Source organism: Amblyomma maculatum, chromosome 11 (genome assembly GCF_055883805.1).
Source record: "Amblyomma maculatum isolate TAMU_Amacu chromosome 11, ASM5588380v1, whole genome shotgun sequence".
Classification (NCBI taxonomy): domain Eukaryota; kingdom Metazoa; phylum Arthropoda; class Arachnida; order Ixodida; family Ixodidae; genus Amblyomma; species Amblyomma maculatum.
In genome coordinates, this window is record NC_139354.1 from 157,877,533 (window position 1) to 157,890,320 (window position 12,788).

The following is a 12,788-nucleotide window of genomic DNA, read 5'->3' on the forward strand; positions in this document are numbered from 1 at the left end:
AACTTTGGCGCCTAAATTGGACACTTTGCTGAGGCTTATAGCACCGGCAATAACCAAAACCCTTTAATTAGTCCTCAAAAACAAATTAAGAGAAAGTCAGCCCGGACCAGAAAGATCTACCGTGCTTAATTTTAGATAAGTGAAACGAAGCTAAAGTCCCAAAATAAAACAACCAAGTTTGAAGAAAAACAGCAATGTAAAAAAAGGAGAATATGTAAAAAAAAAAAAAAAAAAAAGCGGACATATAGTGTAGTTCTGCCAAGCACGGAAAGGAGAAAAGGAAAGGACAGAGAAGTAAGGCACCAGAGACTAAAGACCTCACGAAAGATCAGGCAAGGAATCAGAGTGAATAATAAAGAATAGCGCTCGTGGTGTTCGTCTCTCGTGTCCTGTGTCCTCGTCTTTTGCTGCGCTATAGTGTATTGGAACTATGTACCAACAAGCCCAAAACGCAATGCTACTGAATAAGAGTAAACTCGTGTAGGGGGGAACCAGGAGGGGGAGGGGTACTGTGTCAGCCACACACGTGCAGTCCGGTCATCTATGGGGCGCTGCGAGCCGGTCTCGGCCGCGCCAATTTAGATCTGACAAGGAGCATTCTAGAGAAAGTGTCAACGGCAACAATACAAGCCTTTAACAATATGGATTCAATTGGAGTGGCTGCGATCATTCCAGGTTAATCTGCAAGCCTCTCCCATTACAGTTAGACCACTGCATGCCACTCACCTCTAGCTAGAACAAAGACAAAACTCGACGAGAGAATTTGACGCTAGATACTACACAGAACATAAATGTGTTCAGAGGCGATTTCAGTTCAAAGTTTTTGTGACCAGCTGAAACTCATTGTTTAAACAAATGGGTAGCTACTGAAGGCAAATCGTCTCGATTGAATTCATCGATTACAAATTTGAAGGTGAATTTTTTAAAAGGATAGGGCGACCAAATTTATTTGCTATACTTTTGCGTTTTGAATGGTGCATAGCTGTTCTGTAAGCGTAGAGTACGGTGTTAGAAGTTCAAAATCACATGATATAATTTATTATCGTATTACTAGTACGGAGCAGATTTGATTTTTGTTCGTAGATGCCAGGTTTTTACTTGACGTAAAACAAATGAAGACTTAAGATTGCAATTTCACGTGCACAAAAAACTCGTGACGCAAACGAGTAGGCGCGTCGTCTGCTCTGTTGCATGTGACTCCATCATACGCTCTCGTGGCGGAGTCACGCTGCTACAAAATATGGTCAACTGCATCCGTAAACATGATGTTTGCGTTGTTTTGGCGACCCTGTCACGCCGCACCAACACGAACTATCCTGAAACATGCCGTTGTCGCCTTCGAAGGGCTGTCGCCCACTCGCTCTCCGGCAACTTGTTGCTCGTAGCAGTGTCGATGTCGGCCGCTCGCTTCGCTACAATTTCGCCCAAATTCCTACGCTATGCGAGCGGCTGGGAAAAATTAAAAGGGAGAGAGGATTTGAAGCAGCCCGCGTAAATGATCGCGTGTTTTGAATATCGAGGCACCACTTTCGCGTGCTGTTTTGGGCGCCGCTTTCATGTGTGAGAATCTCGCGATTGCTGAGAAAAAATTCACACATTTTAGCGAATTAAAATGGCCCTCGAGTATAGGTTTCGCAACATTGAACTGAAATCGACAATTACTGACATCGCAGAGCGCGCGTACATTGACTACGAAGCGCCTGTGTGACCCGGTGCGCCGAGCAATGCTGCCCGGAACAGTCGTCGGCGCTACTTGTGGAGAGCAAACTAGGTCCAGTGAGGACAGTCGCAATTTTATCCAGCCTAATTTATTATGAGATAGGCTTTCTATAGAAAAGCAGTAATGAAAAACAAACCTTTACTACAGCGGTGAGTCGTAGACCCGTTCCGAAGGGCCATCCGGCGAAACCGACTAGGCATAGCGACGAGTATAGGGCAGGTAGATAGCAGCGCAGTTCGTCGCGGGAGGCGCCATTGCCGAAGGCTCCAGACTTGTGTAGGGATACTACGCTTGCATGAGTATATAGCAGGCAGTCCTGGTAATATTTGTCGTTTCTGGTACACACTGCTTCACTCTTCTCTCGGCTACGGTGACCGACAACAACGTCGTCCGCCGACCATTGCCGTCGGCTGCAGCGCTCGCAAAGCTTAGTGAATGAATATTGCCATCAAGCATAGTTTTGGCTACAGTGAGCCATCGTGCTCTCCGCGCGTTGAAACTGTTAGAACGCTGCCACGCTGGTATAAGTACGGGTGCAATAGCATCGTCTATTATGTCACAAAACTGCGCAAAGGCTTGATAATTGTCTTTTCAGTAAACTTATGTCACAGTCAATGAACTAGCGATGGGTCCAGAATGCGAGAGTGAGCATTTCCACAAACTTTAAAAAAGGATAACGTAATGTCTATGCATCCCTTGAGCGTATTACGTAACTATTATGGTCTTCAAAAACAAAGAAACCGCTTGACAAGCTTTGCAGCACCTTGTAATCTGGTGTCTCTACCCCTTTATATATTTGATAGTTAGCCAGCCTGGTAACGTGAATCGATGCGCTAAAACAAATCGCGTATTACTTTCGTATTTGACTTGATGGTTAATTTGAAGAAAAAAAAAAGCCTGGGTTGGAAGAAGAATTTCTTTCACTTGCATACCATATGACAAATTAATATTCTATATCGATACGAAAACACTGCCAAGCATTGAACCAGACGCCAAGGTAGCTAAATTCATCAACTGTCGTCACATGTGCCTGTCTATAAATTTCGGAAATAAATATTCACCTCTTTTTCTTGAGAACTAAAATATGTGAATGAAAAGATATCTTTAATTTTCTAACAAGATAACCGCCCTATAATAATAGTTGTTTTGATTAACAGACGCTATAAAATCACCCTATCTCTCTTACATCCGCAATGTGTTAATCCTTTAATGTAGCACTTTCAATTGTACCCCACCGCAATACCGAAAACTGTTGAACTCTCGGCCTTCAAGCACCTTAAATAATGCAATCTTAGCAAACCGACATTTATCAAAACTAGAACGTGCTGTGTTATTTCTGAAAATATTGCCTCATTACTTCCGTTGCTGTTATTTTTTTAGGTTCGTCTAAGACGGATCAGCGACCCAGGTATGTGGCAAATTTTCTGTAATTGAGGTGGCGATGAATTGTTTCCGTTCGTTTGCTTTCTGTTTTGCTTTTCATGTATACGAAGTAAAGTTTACCTATCCTTTCCCATATACTATGGTGTGAGTGAGTGGGACCCGCTTTTGTGCGAAATCACTGATACGATCGGGGAAGCCGAACTTCGCTTGTTCCTTGCTATAGCAAGTGTGCTGCCGGCTGTTGTATACCTACGAATTAGGTGAGTGGGACGACGGCATGCACGACAGCTACCCGTGTGACAGGACCCGTCATAGCTGTTGCCTTTATCGCGCCATTTGCTTTCAAGGTACCAATATCCATCGTTCGTATCAGAATTGTGGCAAAAGCATTTTTCATAAAGCTGCCGTTGCAGTGTCCTACCATTTAGCATCCATCTGCTGGTAAAGATGGAGGCTAGTTTGTGTTAGAGATCCATACCGACCTCTGTATACAGTGCAATGAAGGCGCTTAGCAATTTGCCAAGCTCTGTACCAGTGTTTCAATGCTTAAGCATCTGGAAAAGCCATGGCGAATTCCCCACGTCTTAATTGGCTCGAAACTACATCCCCGTTGTCATTCCAAGAAGAGCCGCTATCGATGGCGTCCTTCATTCATGTGCACACACCTACATCAGTTAGTTCGACCAATATTATCTGAATAAGGTGTAGAACGACTGCTGACACTAACGGCAGGTATCACTTTCTCTGGATTGACAGAGTACTGCTTGTCAGTGTCAGTGGTTTACTTTTACAAAACGAACAGATGCCAGAACAAGAAGACGGAAGAGGTTTGGGCATGTTGGTGATTGATTTTATTTATATTATAATTTTATTTAATCAAGATTTTATTGCATGATCAAGAGCAATATACACATCTCAGAAACATACAAGAAAAAAAGACCAGAGCAATTCACACCCACAACCGAAGCGCATGCTCAGCACCTGCTTGGACGACCCGTTCGCTTTAAACATTCAAGTTCGCATACTGACAGAGATAGCGATGGCGTGCTGACACATCCAGGTCCTGCTTGCGCAATCGTGAACGGTACAACAATCTCTCGAGTCAGTTGGTCGCGGTGAAAGTAGATTACCACCACTCGACTCCCTGCACCGAAGATTTCTAGCATGTGTCCGGCAGGTGGCCAGGCGAGCATCGGCAGAGGAAAAAGACACTTGTTTGGTTTAGGGAGTTAGAGTGCTCGAGCGGCGCAAGCTGGGACGCCCCAAACTTCAGATTCAGAGCTTTCCGACCTTATTTTAAGAACACTCCCTGGTGTGTGCTCTCCGCGAATAAGGAGGGAGGGGGGGGGGGGAGATTTGTTTTGCTTAAGCATAATTGATTTAGCGTAAAAGCGTGTGAAGCAGTCCAGTTCGTGATTAAGCAAGTCATTTTTAAGCAAGAGAAATCACTACTTTTTCATTGGATATTAAAGACATCTTCAATTCGTTGCCTCATAAGGGCTTGCTGTCTGGCGTAGAGGCCGTCATTGACCAAAGCGGAGCTGTCGACTTTCAAAATGCTTGTGGCGTGACGACGGAGGGTTTTTCAGAGATTTTATCGGTGCACCTGGCATCCACTTTTGTAACGATGACAATAAAATTTACCTGAAAAAGCAAGGTGTTTGCATCAGGGCCTGCATCGCACCTGTATATAGCGACTTGTTTTTAGCTCATTCTGACAAGGCTCTACATGAGCGGCCAGCTGATCGTAAGATTTAACTGTTTTTCGCTATGTTGATTGTTTTTTAATTTTCATTCACATGTCTGTTTTTACAGACCCTTTTGTCGGAGGAGGTAGTTCCCTCCACTTTAATGACCCTGTTGTGACGGAAATTTTAGATTCATTTGGTGTGTGTTTCAACCCGCTAACCTTCACATGTAAAATGCCTAAGAATGTTAGTTTAATGTATTTTGGCTGTGGTTTAGGAATGATCACGTGTGTTGGCTCTATGAGCCGAGAATCAATACGCCTCGTCTGTTCCGCACATTCATTGCTTGTTAAAAGAAATATTATGCCTTCTTTTCTGTCCAATTCTCTTCAAAAGTCATGTCTTTATGCAACAGATGAAAATATTGGCATTTAAGTGGCACGAGTGGAGGCGGCTGATTTTCGCAGACAAGCGATTGCATCAGTACCTGAAAGCTTGCATAGAAAAAGAAAGGAAGCGTCATGTCTGAGCGACGAAGAAGAAGCAGCGGACAGGAAAAAGAAAAAAGAATAAAAGGAGGAAGAAAAGTTAGCTGTGATACCTTACATACACTTGTAATTTTGGTTCCACATAAACGCTGTTGGTTCCATATAAATTCCAGATAAATGCCTTTTGATTAATTGATTGATTGATAAGCTTTATTGGGGAAAATTGGGGTTAGGGGTAGTGGGTTAGGAAAGAGCAGTAGTCGGCAGTCCTCTGTCCAGGAGTCCGTTGGCCTCAGCAGCGGCTCTGGCGCGCTGCACCATGCACGAGCTAATGCTGTGCGTCCGAGTCGGCTGGAAGGTCTTCCCACTGCTCAAGACATAGGGCTATCTATTTTAGGCATTATGGGGCTTGTCCTACATCCCCATGTTGTGTGGTATAGTGTAGCAGTGTCTCCGCACCAGACATATTCTCTTTTGTATTGTGTTGGCCATATCTACTGGTACAGGACTCTGTTTGGATATGTGTTTATTTGTAGGCGCCTAAGGGTAGTGGCTTGTTCTCGGCTTAGTAAGTCATGTGGAAGTGCATACTTTCTACGCCGCTCCCTACACGCTCGCATTGCTTCCCCTTATGTTTCTGGAGTTGTGAAAGGCTCCACCGATGGCTCTGCCGCCCGGCTAGTGAAACCTGGGACGACGGCATCTACTCTAATGTTACCCTCCACCTCAGCGTCGGGGACCTGAACAATCGTGTGTTGCCTACTTGGGTCTGTTCCTTCAATCACCCGTGATAAATCCATTGTTTCAGAAACTGGATGCTATAAGGTTGCTCTATGTGGAACGGTACACTTAAGTCGCACCTCGGTCCTTTTTTAACTGGAATGAACTGGTATTATACGGAACATAAATGATTTAAATAGAACAGCCGCTTTTCTAACTTCGGCGCATTCCACTTACTCATAAAGTGTTCGAAAGAAACTTGAGAGCGTTCCAGATAAAACCCAGCACTGTCGAAAAAAAAAAAAACAGCTGATTCCACTAGAAAATTTCTGGTTGTGTTTTTTTCTCAGCGAACACAAATCGGATTATTTCATTTTCAATTGAATTTATTTTTCAGAATGCTTCTGAGATTTGGAATCAGCTGTCGTTTTCCAACTTGGTTTCTGCAGAGCCCAAAATATGGCTATACCGTTACAGAACGCACTGCATACATTTATTTATTTATTTATTTATTTATTTATTTATTTATTTATTTATTTATTTATTTAATTTATTTATTTCATAAATACTGCCGACTGCCCTTTGGCGGTCAAGGCAGGGGTGCACAATGAAAAAAAGAAAAAAAATTACAAAGTAGTAACAACCAAATAACAGCAACACAGGGCGATTACAGTACGAGAACAAAATTCAATAACACCAACGGGAAGCAAAAAAGTACAGGCAAATCATCCGACGTCAAACAGACTAAGTGAACAGAATAAAAACAAGGAAATCGAAATACACTGTGTACTAGACGCGCTACTGCGATACATGAGCCGAAACAGCAGACAAAGATTCTGAAGATACCAGGTTCGTGATATCGCTTGGCAGTCGGTTCCATTCGGAAATGGTGCGTGGAAAGAAGGAACAAGAATATGCTTTTGTTCGGCATCGTGGCATCAAGATAGTCCGTTCGTGTTTGTTACGGGTGGGGCGTGTTGTGTTGCTAGTTGCTAGTTTGAAAATTCTTTATTACTAGCTTGACATTTAGAGCAACTATTACTGTTTTATTTTTATATGTGTGTAGCATTTCGCACTCACGAGGGCTATAACAAAGGTGATCAAAATATGAAGCTTGAATAAATTTTAGTTTGTCTTGATTACTTTCACAAGCTTGTAGTTCCGTTCACTGATGGCGTGTGTGCCTGGTAGTTATGGAGCTGCAGATTTTATTGCATAAATTTTCTTTCCACTTCTATGGCTGTTCGTAACCTGACAAGGAAATTTGCTTTTGGAGAAGCTGCTTGAACAGCTGAATTTATATATGTTTGTCGTTTTCTGATATTTTTACCAGACGTGCGACCCGAAATGCTGCAATAATTCGATGTCGTAGAAGGCCAAGTAAATATAAATGATCCAAAGAGTATTGAGGGACGAAATATTTATGTACATACCGGCATGCACTAGAGCAATGGCGCTGGAAGTGTATAGCTCAGATGACTAGCTGGAAAAGAGGTATTAGTGTTTGACTTTATCGTGCATGGTATTTATCTTGCCGCCAAGCACAAACCTATTGTTTGCTATTCTTCTTCCACGTTAACTGCGATGTCCGCACTCCTTTTGCCTTATTTACCTTCACTGTACCTAGGTTTCTGGTTTTAATATCTCTTAACTTGTTCTACATAAGGTGAAAGTGAATTTGTCCTGAGCTTGTGCCCATCAAATTTGCAGGAGGTCAAATTCCAGGTGGCCAAGTTTTGGGGGTGGACCACCCAAATTTAGATTTAGCCATTTAATTTTCAATGTCATCCCGAAGAGCGAAGTTGAATGGGCCTTAGCCAGCCTTGCTAAGAACAAAGCTAGCGGAATTGATGACATTCCAGCTGAGTCGCTTCAAAACCTCAACTATGACGACGCTGTTAACGTATGTATACATATCTCAGCAAATTTGGACAACCCTGCACGGGCCACAGGATTAGAGGAGGTCAGTTTACATCCCCATCCCAAAGATTGTTCCAACTACCCCACGATCGCGCTTATTTCGCATGCTAGCAAGGTGATGTTGAAAATCCTCCAAGGTAGGCTGCAGCAGTATGTGGATCGGGAGCTTCCTGTCGTGCAAGCTGGGTTTCGCAAGGGCAGAGGAACTAGAGACCAGATTGCCAACCTTCGCTAGATCATGGAAAAAACAAGAGAGTTCCAGAAACCCATCTACTTTGCTTTATTGATTATGCGAAAGCGTTTTACTGCGTAGATCACAGCAGACTGTGGCAAGCTCTCTAAGAGATGGGAGTTCCAATTCACCTCATAGCTCTCTCCTCAGGAACATGTATGAAGGGCAAGAGGCCACAGTCAGAACTGGGCATGCTATTACTGATTGGTTTCCGATTGAGAAAGGAGTGAGACAAGGCTGCATACTGTCGCCCTGCCTATTTAACCTATATGCTGAGTGCATCATGAGGAAGGCCGGTCTGGGCGAGTCTTCAGCTGTAGTGAAGATTGCTGGAAAACGTATCAACAACCTCAGATATGCGGACGATACCACTTTAATGGCAGAAAGTGAAGTGCAACTCAAGAGACTTCTGATGCGCGTACAAGAAGGGAGTGAGAAGTTTGGGCTTAAACTGAACATTAAAAAGACAAAGATCATGGCGTCTTGCCCTATCACGTCCTGGAGCATCAAGGGACGAGAAGTGGAGGCTGTGACAGATTTTCTCTTCTTGGGCTCTAAGATTGCCCCAGAAGGAGACTGCAGCCATAAAATTAGATGACGCCTGCTTCTGGAAAAGAGAGCCATGGCTAGCCTTGACCGCCTAGTAAAGAGCAGAGACATTACACTACCAACCAAGATCCGTATAACTCGAGCTATGGTCTTTCCAGTTGTGATGTATGGATGCGAGAGTTGGACTGTGAAGAAGGCTTACCGCCGAAGAATTGACGCGTTGGAATTGTGGTGCTGGCGGAGACTCTTCAGAGTTCCTTGGATGGCCAGAAGATCAAATCAGTCGATATTGTTGACCATAAACCCTGACTGCTCATTGGAGAGTCAAATTCTAAAGTTAAAGCTCAGCTACTTTGGTCATGAGAAGAGAGGAGTCGCTGGAGAACGATTTGATATTGGGAAAGGTTGAGGGGCACCAAAGAAGGGGTAGGCAGCGAATGTGATGGTTAGATGGCATCCTCGAGGCGCTGCAGATGAAGTTATGTGATGTTAGGAAGACAGTGAGAGACGGGAAAGCGTGAATCAGATTTTTTCAGAACTCTCTGCCGTGACCTGTCTATCTTGGGTGGCCCTACACGCAGAGCTCACGACTTCATCGAGTTTTGCAAGCCACTCCGCCATGACAAGGCAGTGATCCATGAAGGGAAGAAGAGCGAGTTTTGCAAGCCCCTCCGCCATGACAAGGCAGTGATCCATGAAGGGAAGAAGAGTTTAGCTCGCCAAACAGTATTCCCCGGGATTACAAGGAATCACCGAGACCGAGCCCCTTCCCAAGAGCTAAGTGCCGCAAAATGGCGGACACCCACGCCCGGGACAGCTCTTGTACCAGTTTACGTCTGGTCATCGTCGAGCTGCAAAATGAATCCTGACGGCTCTCCCACCGCGCGTGGCGGACTTGTCAACTATTGCCACCGCGTTGGTGGTGTTCTTTCTTTTAGATGGCAAAGGTTGGCACGCGTTGGAAGGCAACAACCTTCAAAAGATGCAGTGCAGTCAATGGAATGCGGCGTTTCTTTTAAAAAACAAAACTTGCTTATAATTCGCGCCAAATTCATTTGATGTCATGTCCCCACAATTTTTATTGGTCGCTTGAGCCCATGAGCAGCCATGTTTTGTACGTATGAGCGTCTGTGGAGCCTTCGCGACCATAGAATATATACTTTGCCGCAACTACACCAAACGAAAGCTCACTGATTTCAAAGCTCCGTCAACACCTAGGGGGGAATTTAGTAACGCTCGCAATTTTGATCTCAAGATGTAGAGCGTGACGTCAAATTGACGTGGCTTTCACGTGACCTTGAGACGTCAATTGTGACGGATTTCGAATCGGCTAATTGCTAATGACTTGTAGCATGACTCCGCCCCCTGAAAGCCCCGTTCCGCGGTCGTGGCTGTTGCTACACGTTTGTCGCAACGATATCCGAGGTCAACAAGGGACCGTCTCCTGAATTTTTATGAAACGGCGTAATTATTACGCCGTAAATAACATTAATAAATATTTATTCTGCTGATGAACTGTACTTACAAATCATCATCATCATCATCATCATCATCATCATCATCATCATCAGCCTGATTATACTCCCTGCAGGGCGAAGGCCTCTCCCATATTTCTCCACTTAACCCGGTTCTGTGCTAGCTGCATCCACTTGACCCTTGCGAACTTCTTAACCTCATCCGCCCACCTAACTTTCTGCCGCCCCCTGCTACGCTTTCCTTCCCTTGGAATCCAGTTTGTTACCCTAAGCAACCATCGGTTATCCTCTCTTCGCACTACATGTCCTACCCATGCCCATTTCTTCTTAATTTCCACTAGAATGTCGGTAACTTGAGTTATTTCTCTGACCCACTCTGCACGATTTCTATCTATTAATGTTACCCCTACCAGTTTTTGTTCCATAGCCCTCTGGGTTGTCCTCAACTTAAGTAGAACTCTCTTGCTTAGCCTCCACGTTTCAGCCCCATAGGTGAGTACAGGCAAGATGCAACTGTTGTATACTTTCCTCTTGAGCGATACTGGTAAGCTGCTAGTCATAATCTGCGAGTGCTTGCCAAACGCGCTCCATCCCAATCTTATTCTTCTTGTTATTTCCTTTTCATGGTCCGGATCTGCGGTTACTACCTGTCCTAAGTAGACATATTCGCCTACTACTTCCAGTACTTCGCTACCTAACGTAAACTGCTGTTCCTTCCCGTGGCTGTTGAACATTACCTTAGTCTTCTGCATATTGATTTTCAAGCCTACCTTTCTACTTTTCCTGTCTAGGTCATCAATCATTATTTGTAGTTCATCTCCAAAGTTGCTTAGCAAGGCAATGTTGCGATGTTACTTACAAATAAGTAACATCGAACATAAGGAGATATAAGGAGATATAAGAAGGCGATCATAAGGAGGAGCATTGCAATTAAATTTGCTCCCCAGCAACGTTTTGTCTCCGCGAGGGCACGCTGATATCGTTAAAGAGTGCACATGGCAGCTTGGTAGAAAACAGCTGATTCCTCGGCTAGTTGCTATTTTTTATGCGTCGTCTAAAATCGAGGTCCTGTGCGGATGTCGTGAGTAGCTGGAAAAATCTGATTGAATGCAATTAAGACCACGAACCTGTATTGATCAGCGTGTTGAAAGCGTATGGCACGAAAATCGATTAAGTCATCAGCTTACTGATGAGTGTCAGCGTTGTCAAACAGTGCTTACTATCGATGACAAGAGCGACGAGCGGGAGGAATGTGGTCTGCTGTTCTGTTTGTTTAAAAGAAAATGCAAGAAGGCCATGAAAGCTACACTGCTGTATCTGCTGACAGAGAAAAATTTGCACTTGCAGTAAGGCAGGTGGCAGCAGCTATGCAAAAGCTTGCAACTGCAGTAGGGGAAACGAGATCCGGCAAACGACCCTCTACCACGGGCTCGCAGCCAGTTGACTTCGGCCACATCAGGCTATGTTACTGATATTCCGTTCATGATGTCAATCGTTTAGACTGTGTAAGGTACACAACCTGTGATTTTAATGCACCGTTTGGTTTGTTCAGGGAAGAAAAATACTTTATTCAGAAATTTGTCACAGTGACCGAGAGAGGACGAGTTTGTTCAACCAGCTCTGGGCAGGGATGTGTAGTATGTTACCTTTCGCGCAGCAGGCAGTGTGTATTAGTGGCACAATATTGGAAGGTCTCTCTCTGACGTTTTCATAGTGTCTGCTGATATTGAACGATATCCAGCCCCTTTCGACGGGAACGGCAAATTCATTACACAAGCCTAGTAAGCGATGCCGCAGGCGACATGGTGAATCTGATAAATTTTCGTAGTCTTATTATAAAAAGGGGCGGTGTGCAGATTATCTAGAATAATGTGTGTTAGTTTTGACGTGGCATTATAGCCATAGTGGAGTGTAGTGTTTCAAAAAGATTATTCATTTTACACACATTCCTGAATCTATTACCTTTGCAGGTTGTAAGCATTCTGTACAAACCATTTCTTTATTCTTTATTCAATGATTACCCAGCTTAGCCCGAGGGCGCCACAATTGAAAGGCCAGTTTGCATAGATGAATTTTCTAATTATATGTAGAAAAAGACTTGGAAAATAAGTTCCAAGGTCGAAAGTTGCTGATAATTATGTAACGGTGTACTTATCACACGTTTATGGTGTATGAATGAGCACTGAACAAGAGTTGAGGGAGCCTTACTTTGCAAGCCGAACCAACGTTTCGATTTTGGCTTGCAAACATAGCCCACAGTGAAGTGGTAAACGTTCAGAGGAATGCTGGCAACGTGCCACAGGGCTCTTCAAGCAAACCTCATTGTAAAAACGGCCTTGTTGCTTTACAGTGATATAAAACATGTGTTAATACTACCTGCATAACACAAGCGCTACGGTTTCGTAGGCAGGAAAGAGATTTCAAACATTGAATATTTGGTTGGTGCTGCCATGACTTAACTGTAACATGCATTCATATGCATACATACCCCGTCCTATGCATGCAGCTTCACCGAATTCATGCAATCGATCACTCGCCGAAATACAAGTCAGCTTCTCTGCAAGGCTCGTATTTCTACCAAAATGTCTCGTTATCACACAACACACTTCTAAA